This window comes from Odontesthes bonariensis, chromosome 18 (assembly GCF_027942865.1).
Source record: "Odontesthes bonariensis isolate fOdoBon6 chromosome 18, fOdoBon6.hap1, whole genome shotgun sequence".
In the NCBI taxonomy this organism is placed as follows: domain Eukaryota; kingdom Metazoa; phylum Chordata; class Actinopteri; order Atheriniformes; family Atherinopsidae; genus Odontesthes; species Odontesthes bonariensis.
The window spans coordinates 15152389-15158419 of NC_134523.1; the positions used below are offsets into that span (position 1 = coordinate 15152389).

The 6031-nt window shown below is 44.5% G+C and overlaps 1 protein-coding gene across 5 annotated transcripts in view; it reads right to left on the bottom strand.

Annotated features, from left to right (window-relative positions):
- Positions 1–5551, bottom strand: part of trps1 (trichorhinophalangeal syndrome I) — a 115696-nt gene extending 110145 nt beyond the window's left edge. For 2 of the 5 annotated variants that reach the window (XM_075449083.1, XM_075449079.1), the window contains exon 1: positions 5067–5551. The gene's annotated coding sequence lies outside the window, so the exon portion shown is untranslated. Of the gene's footprint in view, positions 1–1911; positions 2003–4557; positions 4915–5066 lie in introns of those variants that run through there. The other 3 variants (XM_075449081.1, XM_075449080.1, XM_075449082.1) reach the window with 3 other exon arrangements.
- Positions 5552–6031: the final 480 nt, after the last annotated feature.

Here is a 6031-nt window from a genome sequence, read left to right on the forward strand (position 1 = left end):
GAACACCGATGCAAAGCCTTACGAGTGCGCACAAGTCAAGCTGTCCGACACCTGGAAGACACCGCAGATACTTCGGCAGTGCGAAGTATGAGAATGAGAATTCAGTTTCAATTGTGTCTTGTTTTATATCATCGAGCACACGGCCGGGGCGAATCCGTCACGCTGTTCTCACACAAGGTCAAAACTCATCGGAACAGTGATTGATAGCTGAACGTCTGGGTGTACAGGAAGCATCGCAGTAACTCACATGCTGCTGAGTCAAACCAGTCAGTGCTCACAACTCAGAGCACATCACACAGCCAAACCCAGCAGGTTTCATTTTACTAGCTGCCTATCAACCCCGACGCTGCAAACGGCTGTAAACGGCCTCCTAGTTATTTCTGATACTGTAAAACTCTGTAATACATGTCTGCGACGAGCGTTACCTGCCAGAGTTCGACTTTTTTTTTTTTTTTTCTTCTTCTCACGCTCGCACAAAAGAGACGTCCGAGGAGTGAGCAGGTGTTGTGTGTCGTAACATCACAAACTTAGAGCAACGAGAAAGTCTTTGTGGCCACAGCGCTCTGCTGTTGCCTGTCCCACCACCCTGGTGTCGTGCGTGTTAGACTCCACTCAATCACAATTGTCGGTTTCCACTGTGTCGTGACAGAAGGATTTTTACCCTCTTGGATCAAAGAGAGACAGAGAGAAAAAAAAAAAAAAGTGTCCTATATTTAGGATTTACATCCCCACCCCCACCCCTCCTCCTCCCAAAAAAAAAAAAAATCTTTGTAGATTTTTTTTTTTTTTTTTAAACAAACAAGAGGAGAAGAAAAAAAAAGAATAATTTCACCCTAAACCTAGACCATGTGCTCATTATCTGAAGCAGGCCATCTAAAACACAGACGTTAAAAGTCTGAAATAGACCAAAGACATTAGAGACAAACTCAAGCCTAAACAAGACTGCACAAACCACAGGCAGAGTGGGGATGACATTTCGGGCATTTAGCAGCCCTTTTTTTTCCAGACTGACTTCCAGTAAATGCAGCAAGAGAATAAACTCAAACCTCTGTATCACCAGCGTTACATACGGCTAATATAAAGTCACCAAAGACCAAAAGCAATATGCCCAGACAGTGAAATAAGTCAACAATTGCGTCCTTGGGTTATGAGCAAAACGGGACGAGGGGTAATAAAAAAAAATAAGTTTTTTTAAAGTGCTAGCTTGAGAACCAAGTGCCAAGAGAGCCAGAAGCCTTGTAAAAAAAAGTTTTTCCTTTAAATAAACTATCCGTGACAAATGGGTGTTTTCCTTTATCCCAACAGCAGGCAGGGCCGAGATGAATAACGGCTGATTGCTCTAATAGATGCTATCTTTTCCTGTTTATGGGATACAGTGAGAGTTGGGACAGTCGTGATCAGAAATAAATGGGATTAGAAATTAGAAATAAATAGGAGCTGCGAGTTCACATAAAGGCAAAGAGCAAATGGTTTCGCATCGGGATGCTAAGCGAGCGTCAGCTGATAGCACTTGTAACAAACGGCTCGAGCGAGGCTTCCCCGTACATCTAATTACCCGACATGGATACACAAAAAGGAAAAGGCAACAGCAGAACTGGAACTTGTCCTCCTATGTGGGGAAACAACAATTAAAAAGTTCACTCATCAGCAGGTCAATCACAGAAGACTGGTCTCAGGCAAATCCACGAGAAGACGAGGTTGCAACAAAAAAAATAACTCAAGAAGAAAATAAATCAGTCATCAGTTCTTGTTATGAAACGAAAGAAAGAAAGAAAAAAAGCCAAAAGTACATGCATCAGTTTGGAGCAGAGGGAGAACAACAGAGCAGAGGAATTTTAGGTTTATTTAAGGTTTTCCCTTAACCGGTGATGAAAACCTCAGCCAGTAACTGAAGCAAATAAGATGCTTTACCTCACATTAAACTTCTGCTGTAGCATGCTGAAGAGGAGCTACAGGGGGGGGTTGGTGGAGGTGTCGCAGACCTTCATCAATCCCATAAACTCGATCCAAGTTTTAGTTCTTTTGGAAGGTCGGTGAAATGATGTGATTTTTTTTTTTTTTTTTTTTTGTCACGGTGTAGAATTCACAATCTCATCGGGTCTGTAAGGCTTCTCTTAAGGCGGCGGGAAACAGATCGCAGCTCTGCCACCGAAGTCCCTTCTATTTCTCCCCCCTAAAGGCTGCTGGGAGCAGGTTTCCTTTCCCGCTCCGTCTGAAGCCGGCCTTCTGCTGCTGGAGTGCCGTCCCGCTTTGAAACAACCAGAAACAAATACATGGCAGCCCGCAGAGTCACTACAGTTGTTCCTCGTGTCTTCCAGAACATCAAGCCATCAATAAAACGCGGGGAGATACATTCCAGCTAGTTGAACAGGACATTTCTGACTCCCCTCACTCCATGTGCTCTCTCTGCCTCTCTCTCTAAACTTTCTCTCCTCGGAGCTCCACCACAGGGACTTCACATATTGCAGCCATATGAGTGAGCCGTGGCTGTCTCCAAGCACTTTGCTGTCTCCCACTCCGTCTCACACACACATACGGGAATGGGTTTTACAAGCAAGAGGCTCTCTTTAGGAAGTTGTCAACTGTTTTGACGTTTAATAGCAGCTACGAACAAGGCCGTAAGATACAATAATATCCAGTGTCTGGAAAGCGGAACATTTCAAAACGCTGCCGCACCAGATTGATACTTTGGAGGATCTCAGCGATGTTATAGAAGACTGTTAAAAGTTGTAAAAGTTTGACATGGCATGTTTAAGCTGTTTAAGGGAGGTTGGGGGAGTGCAGACGGCTGGTGTGTCGGAGGCGAGGCCAAAAAACACCAACAGACGAGATGGACGTATGAGGACTTCAAAGCAAAGCCTAGAAATATCACCAGCGTAATTGAAAGTCTTTAGGAGAAATGGAAGTCGATTAAAAGCACAAGATCCTGATTTGCTTCATGCCTCGACCTGCTGCGACGAGGATCAAACTCACTGAGTGATTATATCTCTGTTAGCTTTCAGAAAAGAGGGACAAGTTAAAAGCCGATCACACTGACAGGAATTTGAAGAACTGTTAAGAAATATGTCAGCGTGACACATACAAAGCATCGCCGAACCGATGTGAAAATCCTCACGGGGAGGTCTTAAACGTGGAACTGAACACACCGGAGCTTCCGTGACCCGATTAGGCCCGGACAGTATTTTCTAAACTTCTCCTTTCTTCCCCCCAAAATAAAAGAAAGAGAAAAAGCAAGATAAAAAAAAAAAAACACGTCTCTTCCTATCCTTTGTGTGAAACTTCCACTCAGCACCTCTCAGGATCAGACTGGTGTTGTTAGCATGCTGCAGGCGTAACTGCGGCACAAACCAAACTTTAAAAGTTCAACACATCGTCTGTCTCTCTCTCTCTCTCTATCGAGCCGGACAGATGCGTCCGGATAACTTTTCCCTCGAGCCGTGGCTGAAAACCTGCCCGAGTCATCACTGAATTTTGAGCTCGGAGGAAACGTTTTAGAACACGCAAGGCGGCCAAAACCTCAAAAACACACATTCAAACATTACTTTTTGGGATCATTTCTGCGCGACGGTGTATGTGGCTTCGTTTTAAAACCTCTCGTGGTTATTCAATGGGCTGCTCGAAGGAATACAAAGTGTAGAGTCAAACAAGTGAGGGCCTGCTCTGCTTCTTTTTTTTTTAGTTTTTTTTTTTAAAAACACTGGGGTTATCTGCTGAATAAAAGTCGCTCCACGCATAGGCAGCTCTTTGGAGGCCATACTTTGCAGAATTCTGGTGAATTCTGGTGTAAAAAGCTTCCTTGCAGTGTGTGCCTCATTGTACTGGCTTCACATACTCTGCTCTCCCCACTGAGTTGTCATGCCTACCCAGCTCCCTTATCTCAAAGGAACATCACAGTTTCTTACAACGAGGAGGAGGAGGAGGAGGAGTGGGGGGGGGGGGGACTTTTTCAAAGTTGAGTGGAAATGCAACTCAGGCTTCCCGGCATCACTCACCAAAAGTCCTGCAAACAACAACAAATAAATAAACGCGCTCCACGCCAGCTAAACGTGCACGTGTGTTTCCTTTAAAGATGATAAGAGGACATGTTTGGGTGATCTTTAGCGACGATTCGCATCCACCACGCGCTCCTCGCAACAATGAAAGAGGTGCGAAGACGAGCGCCATATCGGTTGTAAACCATCTGTTTGTCCAAAATAAGTTTGCACCCTGGACTCCCACTTGCTCCCCCCCATTTACCCCCCCCCCCCAAAAAAAAAAATGAACCACAAACACCCAAGTATTCATCTTTTAGGCGCTTTCCCCTCTGTCCCTGCGACGTGCGTCACTCGGAGGATGAAGAAATCTGAACTTGAGAACCAAGTTTGCACTCTTGATAAGGGAAAGAAAAAGTTATCAATGAAAACAAAAAGTAACACCCAGCCGGATAGTTACACCGGAGTTACTCTGTTGTGACACATCACTCCCGAGTCGCCGGCTGGTGCCACTTCTCGTCAACTGAAGGCAACAACCAAAAAAAAAAAAAAGAGCAAGAATCAAAACTTAAGAGAAAGCACAAACCTACTTCAGGCGTCTACTCCACGTCCCCCTTGCTTGTTGGCTTCAAACTCAAGTCTTATATCAAAGAAGTGGCTGTTCCCGGCAGCCCCCCCCAATTTGTATTTGAGTAGCGTTTGGGTGTCCTAACCTAAATGTAAATTGCCATGTGAATTCAAAGCGGTGCTGCTCTCTTCCTCCCTCTCATTCAGCAGATCCCTCTTTCCTCACCGACGCTGCTCAGGCCGTTAGTTACATAAGACGCAAACCGACTGCTGCCCGTCGTAAAAAACTACAAACGGCTAACAGCAACAATTTTGTCTCCAAATCACGCGGCTTCCTTTTAGGACGAACTAAATTCATCCTCCCACTTGTCCGGGAGCATGCATATCGCCATCTACAACTCCAGACCTGCATCGCCGATGTATATCTTCTTTAAAAAAAAAAAAAAAAGCCCCTGCACCGCGTAGTGGAGAGGGGTTGTATGCATGGTGTGTATTCGTGTTGCTAGTGTTTCTTTTGGTGCTCCTTACCTGTTGATCAAAAATAAGCATTAGCCTCTTTTCTCTGTGTGTGTCTCTTTGAGCAGCCTGTTAAGATGGTGGCTGGCTGGCTGGCTGGCTGGCTCGTCTCTTTGTGGGGTTTTTGTTTGTTGATGATGTCGGACGGGGTGACTGTGTCTTGGCTGTCTCTTTTTTTCTTTAGTCTGAGAGGGAAAGAGAGATAGTTAAGGCTTCACGGCGGCACATAAACTAGGCTAATGCCGACTGATTAGGGGGTGAGTTTGGCTCTGGTGTTGCAATATTCCGTCGGTATAGTTTGTTATTCGGCCGCCCGGATTTGCTGGCCACAGCAAACCAAAGCAGAGCAGCTCGTTATCTTTTTTCCTTTTTTTTTCGTCTTTCTTTTTTTTTTTCTCAGACTGGTGTTATCGCTTTGCTGTGACAGGACCTCTCTGCCTGTCTCTCTGTAGGCTGTGAGCATTACGTCAGAGGAGGAAGACACAGCAGCTCTATTAATATCAAGAAGCCACCCGAAGACTGACTCTTAAAGTGACACGCACTCTTATCTCACTTATTTACACGGTTGATACTAAAGTGAATCGACCACCTGAGTAAAGTCAAAAACACAGACTCTTAAAGCGACACGCACGGTTATCCCAGTCGCACTTCTAGGAAATTGTTACCAACAACAACCAAAAAAAAAAAAAAAAGTAAAAAAGTACAGCCTTAGCTGCTCGCTATAAAGCTGCGATTTGTAATTAACCGAATAAATTACTCAGTGTCGACAACGCCGACTCTTAAAGTTGCAGAAAGTAGCAAAAACAGACAAGTTCTTTAAATGTATGTCGTTAAGAACTGTTTTCAATGGCCTTGCTAAAGCAATTGTTCAGTTTTAACTACCTTACAATTAACTCTCTATGTGTATATATGTATAATATATAATATGTATTTGAGCATGAAAGAGGAGGAAAGTAGAGTGGTGTTGTGTATACTCT